The sequence below is a fragment of the Calliphora vicina genome, chromosome 2 (assembly GCF_958450345.1).
Source record: "Calliphora vicina chromosome 2, idCalVici1.1, whole genome shotgun sequence".
Lineage (NCBI taxonomy): Eukaryota > Metazoa > Arthropoda > Insecta > Diptera > Calliphoridae > Calliphora > Calliphora vicina.
The window spans coordinates 133,235,522-133,252,066 of NC_088781.1; positions in this window are offsets into that span (position 1 = coordinate 133,235,522).

The window sequence follows — 16,545 nt, forward strand, 5'->3', positions numbered from 1 at the left end:
ACTGAACTAGAACTGAACTAGAACTGAACTAGAACTGAACTAGAACTGAACTAGAACTGAACTAGAACTGAACTAGAACTGAACTAGAACTGAACTAGAACTGAACTAGAACTGAACTAGAACTGAACTAGAACTGAACTAGAACTGAACTAGAACTGAACTAGAACTGAACTAGAACTGAACTAGAACTGAACTAGAACTGAACTAGAACTGAACTAGAACTGAACTAGAACTGAACTAGAACTGAACTAGAACTGAACTAGAACTGAACTAGAACTGAACTAGAACTGAACTAGAACTGAACTAGAACTGAACTAGAACTGAACTAGAACTGAACTAGAACTGAACTAGAACTGAACTAGAACTGAACTAGAACTGAACTAGAACTGAACTAGAACTGAACTAGAACTGAACTAGAACTGAACTAGAACTGAACTAGAACTGAACTAGAACTGAACTAGAACTGAACTAGAACTGAACTAGAACTGAACTAGAACTGAACTAGAACTGAACTAGAACTGAACTAGAACTGAACTAGAACTGAACTAGAACTGAACTAGAACTGAACTAGAACTGAACTAGAACTGAACTAGAACTGAACTAGAACTGAACTAGAACTGAACTAGAACTGAACTAGAACTGAACTAGAACTGAACTAGAACTGAACTAGAACTGAACTAGAACTGAACTAGAACTGAACTAGAACTGAACTAGAACTGAACTAGAACTGAACTAGAACTGAACTAGAACTGAACTAGAACTGAACTAGAACTGAACTAGAACTGAACTAGAACTGAACTAGAACTGAACTAGAACTGAACTAGAACTGAACTAGAACTGAACTAGAACTGAACTAGAACTGAACTAGAACTGAACTAGAACTGAACTAGAACTGAACTAGAACTGAACTAGAACTGAACTAGAACTGAACTAGAACTGAACTAGAACTGAACTAGAACTGAACTAGAACTGAACTAGAACTAGAACTGAACAAGAACTGAACTGGAATCTGAATCAAGCCAATATCGATACTCAGTTCGAAGGTGAAGCGTATCCAGAGAGAGCGTCCAGCATCGGTCGAAAAAAATTGTATTCAGACGAGGATAGATCTGGTCTATAAGGAGGTTGAGGCAAAACTTCCCAACCTCTTCATTTTAAATAGTGTTTAACAGGTATTGCATAATGTGGACTGAACGTTGTCATAATGGATCATTACGTTTTCATATCTGTTCGCATATTCTGAGCGTTTTTCGGCAAAGCTCGCTTCAAACAAATCATTTGCGTTCGGTACAGGTTGCCTGTGATGATCTGGTCAGGTTTCAGCAGCTCATAATAGATAGGACCCTTTTCTCTCACCAAATACAGAGAATTACCTAAGCCTCATGGATATTTGGCTTTGGTGTCGATTCGTCTGATTCGGGCTTCACATACGGTCTCTTACGCTTTGGGTTATCCCAATGGATTAATTTTTCATCGCAAGTAATAATTTGGTGCATAACTGATTTTCTTTTATGGCTTTCAAACAGCATTTCAGAATTGCAAAATCATCTCTCAATGTCTCTAGGCTTCAATTCGTATGGTAACCAATTTCCCTACTTTTTGATGAATCCTGCTACTCGCAAACGTTTTGAAATTGATTCTTGAGTACCTCTTTATGATTTTGCAAGCTCTTGTTGAGTTTAATGTCTCCAATTCTTGGTCTTCCGTGTCGGAACCGCACAAATCATCTCTGGCACGTTGAAACACATTCGGTAAGCAATTAGTTTGATTCATCGGCACTTTTTTTCAAATTAAAGAACTAAAGCAAAACTTCCCGCATATTACACTTTGTTGACAAAAAATTGGACATTTTCGAAGCAAAACAAAACTTAGTTGTTTACACTATAATAATGTTCAATAACTAAGTGAGAATAAAGGATAGATAAGTATTCTTCGAAATGACATATAAGCTATTAAAAAGTCATATACCCATTAGAACTAAACTAGTACTGAACTTTTCCATTAGTTCAATAATTCTAGCTTTAATCTTAGTTTTTATTCAACGATTTTAGCTTCAATCGTACTGCTTTATATTAAACAATTCCAGCATCAATTGTACTTCCTTATGTTGAACAAATTTAGCTTCATTTAGTGTAGATACAATTGATTATACAATTTTACCCAAATTCATGAAAGTCAGAGAAAATTTAGCCTTAATACTGAAAATGTTCATATGGCAACACTTTTAACGGTAAATCTTAAATTCACCTCTCTCTCGCTCTTAACAATAACATACTGAAACATATATTTTAGAAACCGCACATCAACACAGTTATTTTTGTTAAGCCCTAAAGTATGCTACAAAATAATTAAATTCTATACATTAGTTTTAGTTGCTTTAAAAAGTAGTAAACAATATTTATTTAAAAATAAACAAATTACACTGAAGTTTAGCATTAAAACAAATTATAATTTGATTATTTTCCTTGTCGAAATATGTGTCTGTTTACAAAATAAAAATTTTATTCTTTTTTTTTTCTAAAATTAAAACATGTGCGTTGTTTTCTCAATTTTATTACCAAATATGATTCATATATTTTTGTTTGTTTTCAAAATTTATTTTAAATTGTGATGGATCGACCATTGAACCATTAACTTTAGCTGATTGTCAAGGTTTTTTAATGAAAATAATTTGAAATTAATTTCATTTTCAAAAATAAATCGATTATAAATGTTTCACTGCTTGGTTTTTTTTTAGATTTTTTTTTGGTTTTAAGAAAACAAACATGAATAATAAAATTTAATTTATAAAACAAATAAACAATCATCACGTTTAATTTTTAGCTGAAAATTAAAAAAAGTACCATCTTTTTTATTTGATATTTATTTAAAAAATGTGATTTTAATTAATGGTTTTTAATTGATTTCATTTAAATTAAATGAAAGGTTTTAAAAATAAATAATATTTATCAAATTAGAGTGTTTTTCAATCAATTTTCAAAACAAAGTTTTTAGGTAGAGGAAAGTGGAAAGGAAAGTGTAAATGGTTGTAAATATATAACTTCTAAGATATTAATCGAATAGCTTTTAAAGTTGCAGTGTAATTATAAAAGAAGTTAAGCTTTTAATTCCACATAATAATAAAATTTAAATATTACCACAAATTTGGTTAAATTTGCCAGAAAACTGAGAAAAAAAATTAAATTGTTATAAAATCTTAAATAATTTCTAAACTTTATATTAGTCCTAAAAACATTTTTAGTTATATTAAAAAGCCTGAATCTTTAGCTAAACAAATCCATTTAAATTTTTCAAAAAGCTTGAAAATTGAGCGAATTATAGTTCGCTCAATATAGCCATCAGGCTCTACAGTCTAACGCATTGGTTTAAATTTCAAAAAAAATATTTTTTTTTTCATTATTATCGCAATTAAAAATACATTTTTATTCAATAAAATCCTGTTTGCCTTAAACAATGTTCAAAACTATTTACATACTTGTACATACATTTATTTTGCCATTTTTTTTTTGCTTTTTTGCTTGCCACTTGCAATAAATGTCAATGTTCTTAGAACTATTTGTTTTTTTTGCAGCTAAATGTATTTGAAACAATACCAGCTAAAACAAAAAAATAAATAATTTATTTATTTTTAAAATGAGAAATAGAAAATAATAAAAATGAAAATTTCCGTTGACGCACAACCAACAGCCAGCCACTCAAACAAATGGCAATATTTTCGGCCTTAAGTAAGTACATGATGCCAGTCTATGGTTTTCAACAGACAGTCAGTCAGTCAGTCTGGATGTCTATCTGTCTATCTCTGTGGCGGGCTGTCAGTTTGTCTGTTCTGTTATGTGTGTTCGGAAAATCTACAGCTTTTTAGCATTAGTTTGTAGAATACAAAAACAAAATATGTGAAAATGAGAAACAAGTAAAAGTAAATGTTTTTTTTTTATATATAAACATAAGAAAAACCATAATAAAAAGCAAACAAATAAATGAAAAATTTAAAAAAAGTCTAAAGAAAACTAGGAAAGCAACGAATGTAAAACATACTTCTTCCTCAACAACTAAATTCAAATAAATTTATTTAAAATTTCTTAGATTTATCAAAAATACTTAACTTTGAACCACTGTGACTAGCACAGTGTTTAAATATCAAAAAATTGTTTATCTAATTCATTCTCTTTGGATGTTTAAGTAAGAAATTATTATTTTTTTGTTCACCAAAAGTTTTCTACTTTGACCTACTGTGGCTGAGTTTGTGATGAAGTTTAACATATTTAGCATTTATATTTTGAAAGCTTAACTCCTGGTCTTTAAATATTCCTAGTTTTTCTTACAAAAAGCTTTAAAAAATTTAAGCGAAATTTCATTTTTCTAAAATATGATTTTATATGCATATTTACCAAAAATGCTCCACATTGACCCACTGTAGCTGGCTTTGTGTTGAAGTTTGTAAAGTCTTTTATTAACATTTTCGAAGCTTAACTTCTGGTCTTTAAATATTCCAAGTTTTATACCAATAGCAGTAAAATGTCATTGATTTTTCTAAAATAAGCTTTTTTATGACAAAATATGAATTTTTATAGAAACATATGACTAAATATGCACAAATAAGCATTTTAAAGTCAAAATATGAAATTAAAATTTTATAAAAAGATTGAGTTTAACCTAAAAAACCATTTTTGAGCATTATTATGTTGAAATATGCTTTAAAAACAAAATATGCTTTTTTATGCAAAAATATGCAAATTCAATATTGAACCAAAAAAGTAATTTTTTAACTAAATTTAACTGAAATACACAAATTTAAGACAAAATTTCAAGCAAAATTTAAGAAAAATATCAATTTATATGCTTTTTTATGGCCAAATATAATTTTTTATAGAAAAATATCCACAAAAAAGCATTTTAAAGTTAGATGTGAAATTAAAAGTTTATACAAAATGTTTAGTTTGAGCATTATTATGTTGAAATATGCTTTACAAAAAAAATGCTTTTTTATGCTAAAATATGCAAATAAAATTTTAAACCAAAAAAGTTAGTTTTTATTAAATTTAAACAAAAAAACTAAATTATAAGTTCTAGACATATGGAACTAAAAATCTGATTTAGAGCAATATACCAATTTATGTATTTTATATGCTAAAAGTCTTCAACTTTGAGCCACTGTAGCTGGTTTTATGTTAAAGTCTGACAAGTTTAACAACAATATTTTGTAAGCTTAACTGCTGCTGTTTAAATATTACAAGTTTTATAACAATCTCAATAGAAAGTGATTGATTTTTCTAAAATATGCTTTTTTATGCCAAAATATGCATTTTACACCAAAATATGCATTTTAAAGCCAAATGTGAAGTTAAAATTTTATAAAAATATTTAGTTTTGTCTAAATAACCTTTTGTAATCAATATTACATGAAAATATTCAATTTTACAAAATATGCTTTTTTATGCCAAAATATGCAAAATTGGTTTTGCGTCAAAATCACAATTTTTTGCACAAATTCCCCCAAAATCCATATTTATAAAACAAAATATTTATTTTCGTTATGAAAATCTGACTTGGAGTAAAATTTCCAATTATATGCTAAAATATGCTTTTATATGACCACATAATTTTAGGCCAAAAAATCGATTATTATGCCTAAATAAACATTTATGCAACTAAATGTGAAATTATAGCTCAAAACATGTATTTATTTAAAATAAGCTTTTTTATGCCAAAATATGCAAAATAAATTTTAATACAAAATCAACTATTTTTGCACAAATTCCACAAAATTACATATTTTTAAATCGAAATATATATTTTCAATATAAAAATCTGAATTAAACTAAAATATGCTAAAATATGCTTTTTTATGTCCAACATATTTTATTCCAAATTATGATTTTTTGAGTCTAAATAATTATTAATATCACTAAATATGAATTTATAGCCTAAAATAGATATTAAAACAAAATATGCTTTTTTATGCCAAAATATGCCTAATTAGTTTTAGATAAAATCCAATTTTTTTGCACAAATTCTATATTTTTAAACCGTAATATCTATTTTCAATCCAAAATTCTGAATTAAACTAATATAAAAATGTATATGCAAAAATATGCTTTTTCATGTCCAACATATTTTTTTCCAAATTAAGAATTTTTGAGTCTAAATAATTATTTATATCATTAAATATGAATTTATAGGCCAAAATGTAAAATAATTCAAAATATGCATTTTTATGCCAAAATATGCAAAATAAATTTATAGCCCAAAATATGTGTTAAATCAAAATATGCTTTTTTATGCCAAAATATGCAAAATTAATTTTGCTTCAAAATCTATATTTTTTGCACAAATATCACCAAAATACAAAAAATTAATTTTTAGCCAAAAAAAAAATATATTTAGAGCAAACTTTTAATGTATATGCTTAAATAGCTTTTTTAATACAAAATATTTTTTAATAAAAATATGGATTTTTAGGTCTACATAATTATTTACATCATTAAATATGAAAATTTAGCCCAAAATATGTATTAAATCAAAATATGCTTTTTTATGCCAAAATATGCAAAATTAATTTTGCTTCCAAATTAAAAGTTTTTGCACAAATTCCTGAAAAAAAATTGATTTTTACAACATAATATCCATTTCTATTCTGAAAATCTAATTTAGAACAAAATATCTAGTGATATGCTAAAATATGCTTTTATATGCCCCAATAAATTTTGTTCAAAAATATGGATTTTCATGTCTATATCATTATTAGTATCACTAAATATGAATTTATAGCTCAAAATATGTATTAATTCAAAATATGCTTTTTTATGCCAAAATATGCAAAATTAGCTTTACTTCAAAATCTAAATTTTTTTGCACAAATATCACCAAAATACATATTTTTAAACCGAAATATAAATTATAAGCAAAAAAAAAATTTGATTTAGAGCAAAATTTTAATTTATATGCTTAAATATGCTTTTTTAATACAAAATATTTTTTTTCATTATTAGTATCACTAAATATGAAATTATAGCCCAAAATATGTATTAAATCAAAATATGCTATTTTATGCCAAAATATGCAAAATTAATTTTTCATCAAAATAAACATTTTTTGCACAAATTCCTGAAAAAAATTAATGTTTACAACATAATATCAATTTCTATACTGAAAATCTAATTTAGAACAAAATATCTAGTGATATGCTAAAATATCTTTTATATGCCCCAATAATTTTTTGTTCAAAAATATGGATTTTCATGTCTATATCATTATAGAATCACTAAATATGAATTTATAGCCCAAAATATGTATTAAAACAAAATATGCTTTTTTATGCCAAAATATGCAAAATTAGTTTTAAGGCAAAATCAAAATTTTTTTGCCAAATTCCTATAAAATATAAATTTTTACAACTAATATCAATTTCTATTCTGAAAATTTGATTTAGAACAAAATATCTAGTGATATGCTAAAATATGCTTTTATATGCCCCAATAATTTTTGGTCAAAAATATGGATTTTTATGTCTATATCATTATTAGTATCACTAAATATGAATTTGTGGCCTAAAATATGTATTAAATCAAAATATGCTTTTTTATGCCAAAATATGCAAAATTAGTTTTGCTTCAAAATTTACATTTTTTACACAAATATCACCAAAATACATATTTTTAAACCAAAAAAATAGATTTAGAGCAAAATTTTAATTTATATGCTAAATATGCTTTTTTACGTCAAAATAATTTTTGATAAAGAAAAGGATTTTTAGGTCTACATAATTATTTACATCATTAAATGTGAAAATTTAGTCCAAAATATGTATTAAAACAAAATATGCTTTTTTATGCCAAAATATGCAAAATTAATTTTGCTTCAAAATCAAAATTTTTTTGCACAAATTCCTGTAAAATATGCAATTTACAACATAATATCCATTTTTATTCTCAAAATTGTATTTAGAGCTAAATATGAATTAATATGCTTTTATATGCCCCAATAATTTTTGGTAAAAAATTTTATTTTTTTGCCTATATAAAGATTTATGTTTATAATTATGAATTTATAGGACAAAATAAGAATTAACTCAAAAAAAGATTTTTTAATCTCAAAAATCTAAATTAAAATTTGTTATAACATTATCAGTAGTTGGTATACAATGTTGGCTGTAGAGTACTTTCAAAAAGGAAAGAAAATTTAAGTATGTACATTTGATTATTATTTTCTTGTTGGTTCAATCTATTTAAACGCACTCAATTGATGCGTGTATATTAGCCAACTATAGTTTTTTTTTGTTATTCTTATTTTCCGAAAGAAAAATCCTATTTAATTTGCATTTGTATAAACATAAAAAACCAACAAAATTTTCTAGATAAACATAGATTTTTCAGAAAATGTATTTAGACATTAGCAGCAGCAGCACAAACCGACAAAAAAAATCTAAACTAAATCAATTTATCACTCAAACAGCCAAACAACACACATGTGTGTAACTATTTCAATATAATTTTTGTTCTTTTTTCTTTTTCAACAAAAAAAAAAATAAAAAAAATCATTTAAATTTTATGCTAAATTAAAATCTAAACTAATCGAAGGAAAAAACAACAACAACAAAATGTTCAATACAATATCTAAATGTACTTGTATTTATCTTGTGATTTCGAATATTCAAAATACAAAATACAACATTTTCAATACTTATGGTCAAGGCTAGTATACAAACACTGCTGCTGCTGCTGCTGCTTTTCTTTTTTAGCAGCTTTAGTGTACCAAAGAAATTTAATTAAAATTGAAAATTTATGTTTAAACATTAAATTTGTTTTTATATTTTTAAACAAAAATAGCTAGAAATGATTATTTATATATAGTATAGATATAAAGCAGAAATGTACTCGTAAATATTCTTTAACATCCTGTCCATTACTTTTGTTCTTTTGCTAAGCTAATTTGTTTGCCAAAAACAAATACTTAATTATATATGTACTCGTATTTTTAGCATAAACATGAAAATAGGTAAAGAGATCATTGAACTTGTTACAATTAGATCTTTCTTTATGTTTTGGGGATCAAAGTTTGCTAATTTTAAAGATTTAAAAAAAATAATGCAAGGAAATTTATGCACGTTTAGAAAATAAAAGATTCTAAACCTAAAAAGTACTTTTTACAAAAAAGTATTTCCCTTTAAAAGAACTTTTTGTTAAAAGTACTTTTTATTTGTGGTAATTTGTATGTTGACCATTTTAAAATCGAAGCATATAACCTATTGATGGTCCGAGTACATAAGATGTATGTTTTAATACTCCACCTTTAATTTCGTAGAATGAGCAATTGAATCTTCATTCATCAGTTTTGTGGCTAGAGAGTCCAATTTTCGTTAAAAGGCTCATATTACAAAATACTACATCATTTGCTGAGTTAAAATGTGGAAGAAGTTCTTTTTCGCGATCTTTAGAAGATTTCTTTCTTTAAGTCTAAATGCTAGCAGCTTAGATCTCTCTTTCGAAAGGTCAAGTCACTTAAGATATTTTGTGAAAAACGATATCATGTTCATCCGAAAAAACTTCAGGAGATGTCATTTTCCAAGAGCTTCCAATGCATCCCGAAAAAGTCTCTGTTTGGTGTGGATTTTCGGTCCATATTCCTTTAAAACGACGAGTCCAATAGGTCGATGCTTACCAACTTCTTTTGGGCTGAATTGGATGATATGGACACCGACGACATGTGGTTTCAACTGAACTAGAACAGAACTGAACTAGAACTGAACTAGAACTGAACTAGAACGGAACTAGAACTGAACTAGAACTGAACTAGAACTGAACTAGAACTGAACTAGAACAGAACTAGAACTGAACTAGAACTGAACTAGAACTGAACTAGAACTGAACTAGAACTGAACTAGAACTGAACTAAAACTGAACTAGAACTGAACTAGAACTGAACTAGAACTGAACTAGAACTGAACTAGAACTGAACTAGAACTGAACTAGAACTGAACTAGAACTGAACTAGAACTGAACTAGAACTGAACTAAAACTGAACTAGAACTGAACTAGAACTGAACTAGAACTGAACTAGAACTGAACTAGAACTGAACTAGAACTGAACTAGAACTGAACTAGAACTGAACTAGAACTGAACTAGAACTGAACTAGAACTGAACTAGAACTGAACTAGAATCTGAACTAGAACTGAGCTAGAACTGAACTAGAACTGAACTAGAACTGAGCTAGAACTGAACTAGAACTGAACTAGAACTGAACTAGAACTGAACTAGAACTAGAACTGAACTGAACTAGAACTAGAACTGAACTAGAACTGAACTAGAACTGAACTAGAACTCAACTAGAACTGAACTAGAACTGAACTAGAACTGAACTAGAACTGAACTAGAACTGAACTAGAACTGAACTAGAACTGAACTAGAACTGAACTAGAACTGAACTAGAACTGAACTAGAACTGAACTAGAACTGAACTAGAACTGAACTAGAACTGAACTAGAACTGAACTAGAACTGAACTAGAACTGAACTAGAACTGAACTAGAACTGAACTAGAACTCAACTAGAACTGAACTAGAACTGAACTAGAACTGAACTAGAACTAGAACAGAACTGAACTAGAACTGAACTAGAACTGAACTAGAACTGAACTAGAACTGAACTAGAACTGAACTAGAACAGAACTAGAACTGAACTAGAACTGAACTAGAACTGAACTAGAACTGAACTAGAACTGAACTAGAACTGAACTAGAACTGAACTAGAACTGAACTAGAACTGAACTAGAACTGAACTAGAACTGAACTAGAACTGAACTAGAACTGAACTAGAACTGAACTAGAACTGAACTAGAACTGAACTAGAACTGAACTAGAACTGAACTAGAACTGAACTAGAACTGAACTAGAACTGAACTAGAACTGAACTAGAACTGAACTAGAACTGAACTAGAACTGAACTAGAACTGAACTAGAACTGAACTAGAACTGAACTAGAACTGAACTAGAACTGAACTAGAACTGAACTAGAACTGAACTAGAACTGAACTAGAACTGAACTAGAACTGAACTAGAACTGAACTAGAACTGAACTAGAACTGAACTAGAACTGAACTAGAACTGAACTAGAACTGAACTAGAACTGAACTAGAACTGAACTAGAACTGAACTAGAACTGAACTAGAACTGAACTAGAACTGAACTAGAACTGAACTAGAACTGAACTAGAACTGAACTAGAACTGAACTAGAATCTGAACTGAATAAAAAAAATTTTAAAAAATTTTTAAAAATTTTGTTTTACTAAAATTAATTTTTTCACCAAAAAACATTTATTTTTTTTAATATTTTTGTTAAGGTATAGTTTAGTGAAGGGTATAACTAGAGTTTTCAATTATTCGAGTTTATTTTAATAATCGATGATCGATTAATTTTATTAAATTTCCTCTATTATTCGTACTCGTACGAATAACGGATAAAAAATATTATTCAAAAAATTTAAAACGCGAAAATTTCTAATAATTTCCACACAAATATATCTGATGTCTAAGATAAATTTTTAACTGATCCTCATATAATTTGGTCCACGTTCTGTTTCAAAAACAATTTATTTTCAAAAACGAATATTTAGACATTTTATTTAACATCGTATTTATTAGAAATTTAGCGAATTTGTCAATAACTCAATTTGTTATATTCCTTTTAATTGAGGCAATAAACATTTAAAATCTTCTAAGAAGCCATTAATAAATTCGGTAAATCTTCAGCAATTCAAATTTTATTGCAAATTAAAGGCCATTTTATTTGAAAGTTTCTAAGATTCACAAAATGACTTGAGTCAGCATGCCAAGACATGTCTAATTAGTAATTATGGTCAAAGTATTTGATTGTTTGATTACAATTTTACTTGTATGATTAAAGTATTATAAATTATATGACAAAATAAATATAATTAACAAATTAAAACTATTTGAAAAGTATTACAAATCTACAAATAAGGAGTGAGATCGAAAAATTCTTAACATACATATATGTTTATAAAAAAGAAACCACTAAACTTACAGCTTTAATTTTTTTTTATTTGATTGAAATTATTATTACAATTTACAAAAAAAATTATTTTTATAGTTTTAATCACTAGTGATGAAATTTTGAACCTTTTTCGGAAACCCTTCCATTAACGTTTTTATAGTGCTTTCTGTCACTTTGCTCGAACATGTAGTCCATCTCCGTTTAAAATCTACCACACTTTTGGACACCTTTTTTGTACTCTTCAATTCTCTTTTAACAAGAGCCCAATATCTCTCCACTGGCCTTAGCTCCGGGCAGTTTGGAGGATTTGCCTCTCTTGGTACAAATACCACATTATTGTTCTTGTACCACTCAAGGGCTTGTTTGCCATAGTGACAGGATGCCAAGTCAGGCCAAAAATAAGTGGACACATTATGAAGTCTTATGAATGGAAGCAGCCTTTTTTGTAAACATTCCTTGATATAAATTTCGGTATTTATAGAGCCCGTTGTAACAAATGAGTGGCTTCTTTTGCCGCAACTGCATATTGCTTGCCATACCAAGAACTTTCTGGGAAATTTTGTCTGCTTTTGGGTCCTAAACTTTTCTTCAACATTCCCTCGAGCATCAGCAACATAAAATTTTTGACCTGGAAGTTGCGAAAAATCTGCCAGAACATACGTTTCGTCATCCATTATGCAGCAAGAATATTTTTTTATAAAACTTGACTTCAATTTCCGTGCTCTGTTTTTGGCCTCTAAATTTTTAGTAGCGTTCCTGTCAGGAACTTTTTGAGCCTTGTATGTTTTTAAACCTGCATTAGCTTTAACTTTTCGTACCAAATAGTCCGAGCACTGAGCTAACCGGGCTGCTTTCCTACCGGATGTGTTGGGAGCTCTTTTGAAAATGCGTTCTATTTTTTTGGCTTTAGAAACATCATGTGGACCATTCCTTCTACCTGAACCAGGTTTTCTATCAACTGACAAGTTCTCCCGGTACTGTTTAATAACATTGGAAACAGTTTGACGGCAGACCTTTGTATGCTTGGCCAACTTTTTGTAAGACCAAGTTGGGTTTTGTTGAAAATATTTAATAATTTCAGTACGCACTTTTTTCTGGTCACTCATTTTAATCAGATTAACAAAAAAATTAATATAATTGACATTACACATAATAACTGACATGTTTTTCAAAGGTAACTTGATCAAAAAAAAATTCAAATAATACTTGGGTTAAAAAATGTAATGAAAAACGTGTGTTAAGAATTTTTCGATCTCACTCCTTAAAACTCAAACAATTACAAACGTCTTGAGCAACTGATATTAATGGGCACCCCCTGCTTTTAGTCATGCGGAATACCTGTGTGTGACCGAAGGAAAGAAAAAACATACATAATAATGATTTATAAGTTTTGGTGATTATAACATTTAAAAGCAACTAAAATAGAGACAGACACACACGAAAAAGTGTTGAATGAAATTAAAATTTATAACTAATTGGGTTAATGTCTAAATGACTAAATATCACACCACTAAATGGATCTGGTTGGAGGTGGTGGCGATGGTGGGTGATCTACACCTCAAAAGCGAGTACAACAAAAACTAATTAGTTTAAAATTTAAGTGTTTCAGTACTTAAAAGAAACAAACAAACAAACACCTTTATGTTATAACTGATGAGCAAACAAAGAATCTCTTATACAAATCTATTTCACTATTTCTCACTCTTATACGCAACTTTTTTTAAACAACATTTTAAAATTTAATTTGATTTAATTTTAAGGTAGAAGAAGTGTGAAGAAAAGATTTATTTTTTGCAAATGTACGTCATGCCAATGTACGCAGGCACGTGTTTAGATTTGATTTTTTTAGATTTATGTTTTTTAGTTTTTGAAAAAAAAAGCTCAGCATTTATTAAATGGAATAAAATAATAGTGTTAACCAACATTTTTATAGTGATTATGTATTTAATAATAAACACACGTTTCCTTAAGCAAAATCATAATAAAACTCAATTAATTATTCATTTTACTTTCTATGGTAATGTTAAAGGTAATGATTTACTTATTACCACGTAATAATGTTTTGTTTTTTAGAGGGGATTTGCAACACATTCCTAATTCAAATCATACATAAAGAAGTATGAACTTATACAGGGAAGATTCAAATAAAACTAGAGCAATACCTGCAGACTAATAATGCTAAGTATGTGGCCAAAGGCCCCCTGGCGGTAAAAATAGTTAATAACTACATCAGCTAAAAGATGAACCCCCAAAATGTTTAAGTTTCTTTCCAAAACTTCACACAAATAACTGACAGTTTGTTTATGAAAACCTGTCATAAGAAAAATCAAATTTGAAAGCCAACAAACCCCCTCCCTCTTTTAAAAAAACAAACAAACTTTTCCCTAAATCAAACCAAAAAGTGAAAAACTGCCGCAAATGCCAAAATAATCGACAATTAAAAACCATAAATTAAAAAAAAGAAATACCCACTACCTACATTTAAATGTAATAATATAAATATTTTGTTAATTATTAAAACAGACCATAATCATTTTCAGTCATTTAAATTTTTTGCGTTTTCATTTTTGATATTTTGCCCATTTAATTCCAGACAAACAAGACATTAATGTTTATGAAGGGGGTGGGAAACACCAATTGTGATCTTTGAAAATACACCTGTTGGAAATAACCGGGAAGATAGCAAGAGATAATAAGCATGAAGTGGTCACTAGCTCGAACACCCCCAACCAAGTTTTCTAGTATAAGAAAAAAAAAATTAAACAAATTATGTTTAAAAAATATATGTATGTAGGTTTGTAAATAATAATAATGATGATTTATAAATTATAATTTATTTTCATGTATGAGCAAATTTATGTAGAAGTATTAAAATAAAATAAAAATAAAAAACAAAAAAGAATTTAAAAAAATAAATAATAAAAGAAAATAAACGAAATTGGAATGAAATATTTATTAGGCAGTGACGAATCATAAATACCCTTTAGATAGAGAACAGAACTAGAACAGAACTAGAACAGAACTAGAACAGAACTAGAACAGAACTAGAACAGAACTAGAACAGAACTAGAACAGAACTAGAACAGAACTAGAACAGAACTAGAACAGAACTAGAACAGAACTAGAACAGAACTAGAACAGAACTAGAACAGAACTAGAACAGAACTAGAACAGAACTAGAACAGAACTAGAACAGAACTAGAACAGAACTAGAACAGAACTAGAACAGAACTAGAACAGAACTAGAACAGAACTAGAACAGAACTAGAACAGAACTAGAACAGAACTAGAACAGAACTAGAACAGAACTAGAACAGAACTAGAACAGAACTAGAACAGAACTAGAACAGAACTAGAACAGAACTAGAACAGAACTAGAACAGAACTAGAACAGAACTAGAACAGAACTAGAACAGAACTAGAACAGAACTAGAACAGAACTAGAACAGAACTAGAACAGAACTAGAACAGAACTAGAACAGAACTAGAACAGAACTAGAACAGAACTAGAACAGAACTAGAACAGAACTAGAACAGAACTAGAACAGAACTAGAACAGAACTAGAACAGAACTAGAACAGAACTAGAACAGAACTAGAACAGAACTAGAACATAACTAGAACATAACTAGAACAGAACTAGAACAGAACTAGAACAGAACTAGAACAGAACTAGAACAGAACTAGAACAGAACTAGAACAGAACTAGAACAGAACTAGAACAGAACTAGAACAGAACTAGAACAGAACTAGAACAGAACTAGAACAGAACTAGAACAGAACTAGAACAGAACTAGAACAGAACTAGAACAGAACTAGAACAGAACTAGAACAGAACTAGAACAGAACTAGAACAGAACTAGAACAGAACTAGAACAGAACTAGAACAGAACTAGAACAGAACTAGAACAGAACTAGAACAGAACTAGAACAGAACTAGAACAGAACTAGAACAGAACTAGAACAGAACTAGAACAGAACTAGAACAGAACTAGAACAGAACTAGAACAGAACTAGAACAGAACTAGAACAGAACTAGAACAGAACTAGAACAGAACAAGAAACTGAACTAGAAACTCAACTAGAATCTAAACTAGCTCTGAACTACAATCTTAACTAGAAACTGAACTAGAAACTGAACTAGAATCTTAACTAGAAACTGAACTAGAAACTGAACTAGAAACTGAACTAGAAACTCAACTAGAAACTCAACTAGAAACTGAACTAGAATCTGAACTAGAAACTCAACTAGAATCTAAACTAGCTCTGAACTACAATCTTAACTAGAAACTGAACTAGAAACTGAACTAGAAACTCAACTAGAATCTAAACTAGCTCTGAACTACCATCTTAACTAGAAACTGAACTAGAAACTGAACTAGAAACTGAACTAGAAACTGAACTAGAATCGGAACTAGAATCTGAACTAGAATTGAACTGGAAACTGCACTAGAATCTGAACTAGAAACTGAACTAGAATCTGAACTAGAATCTGAACTAGAAACTCAACTAGAAACTGAACTAGAAACTGAACTA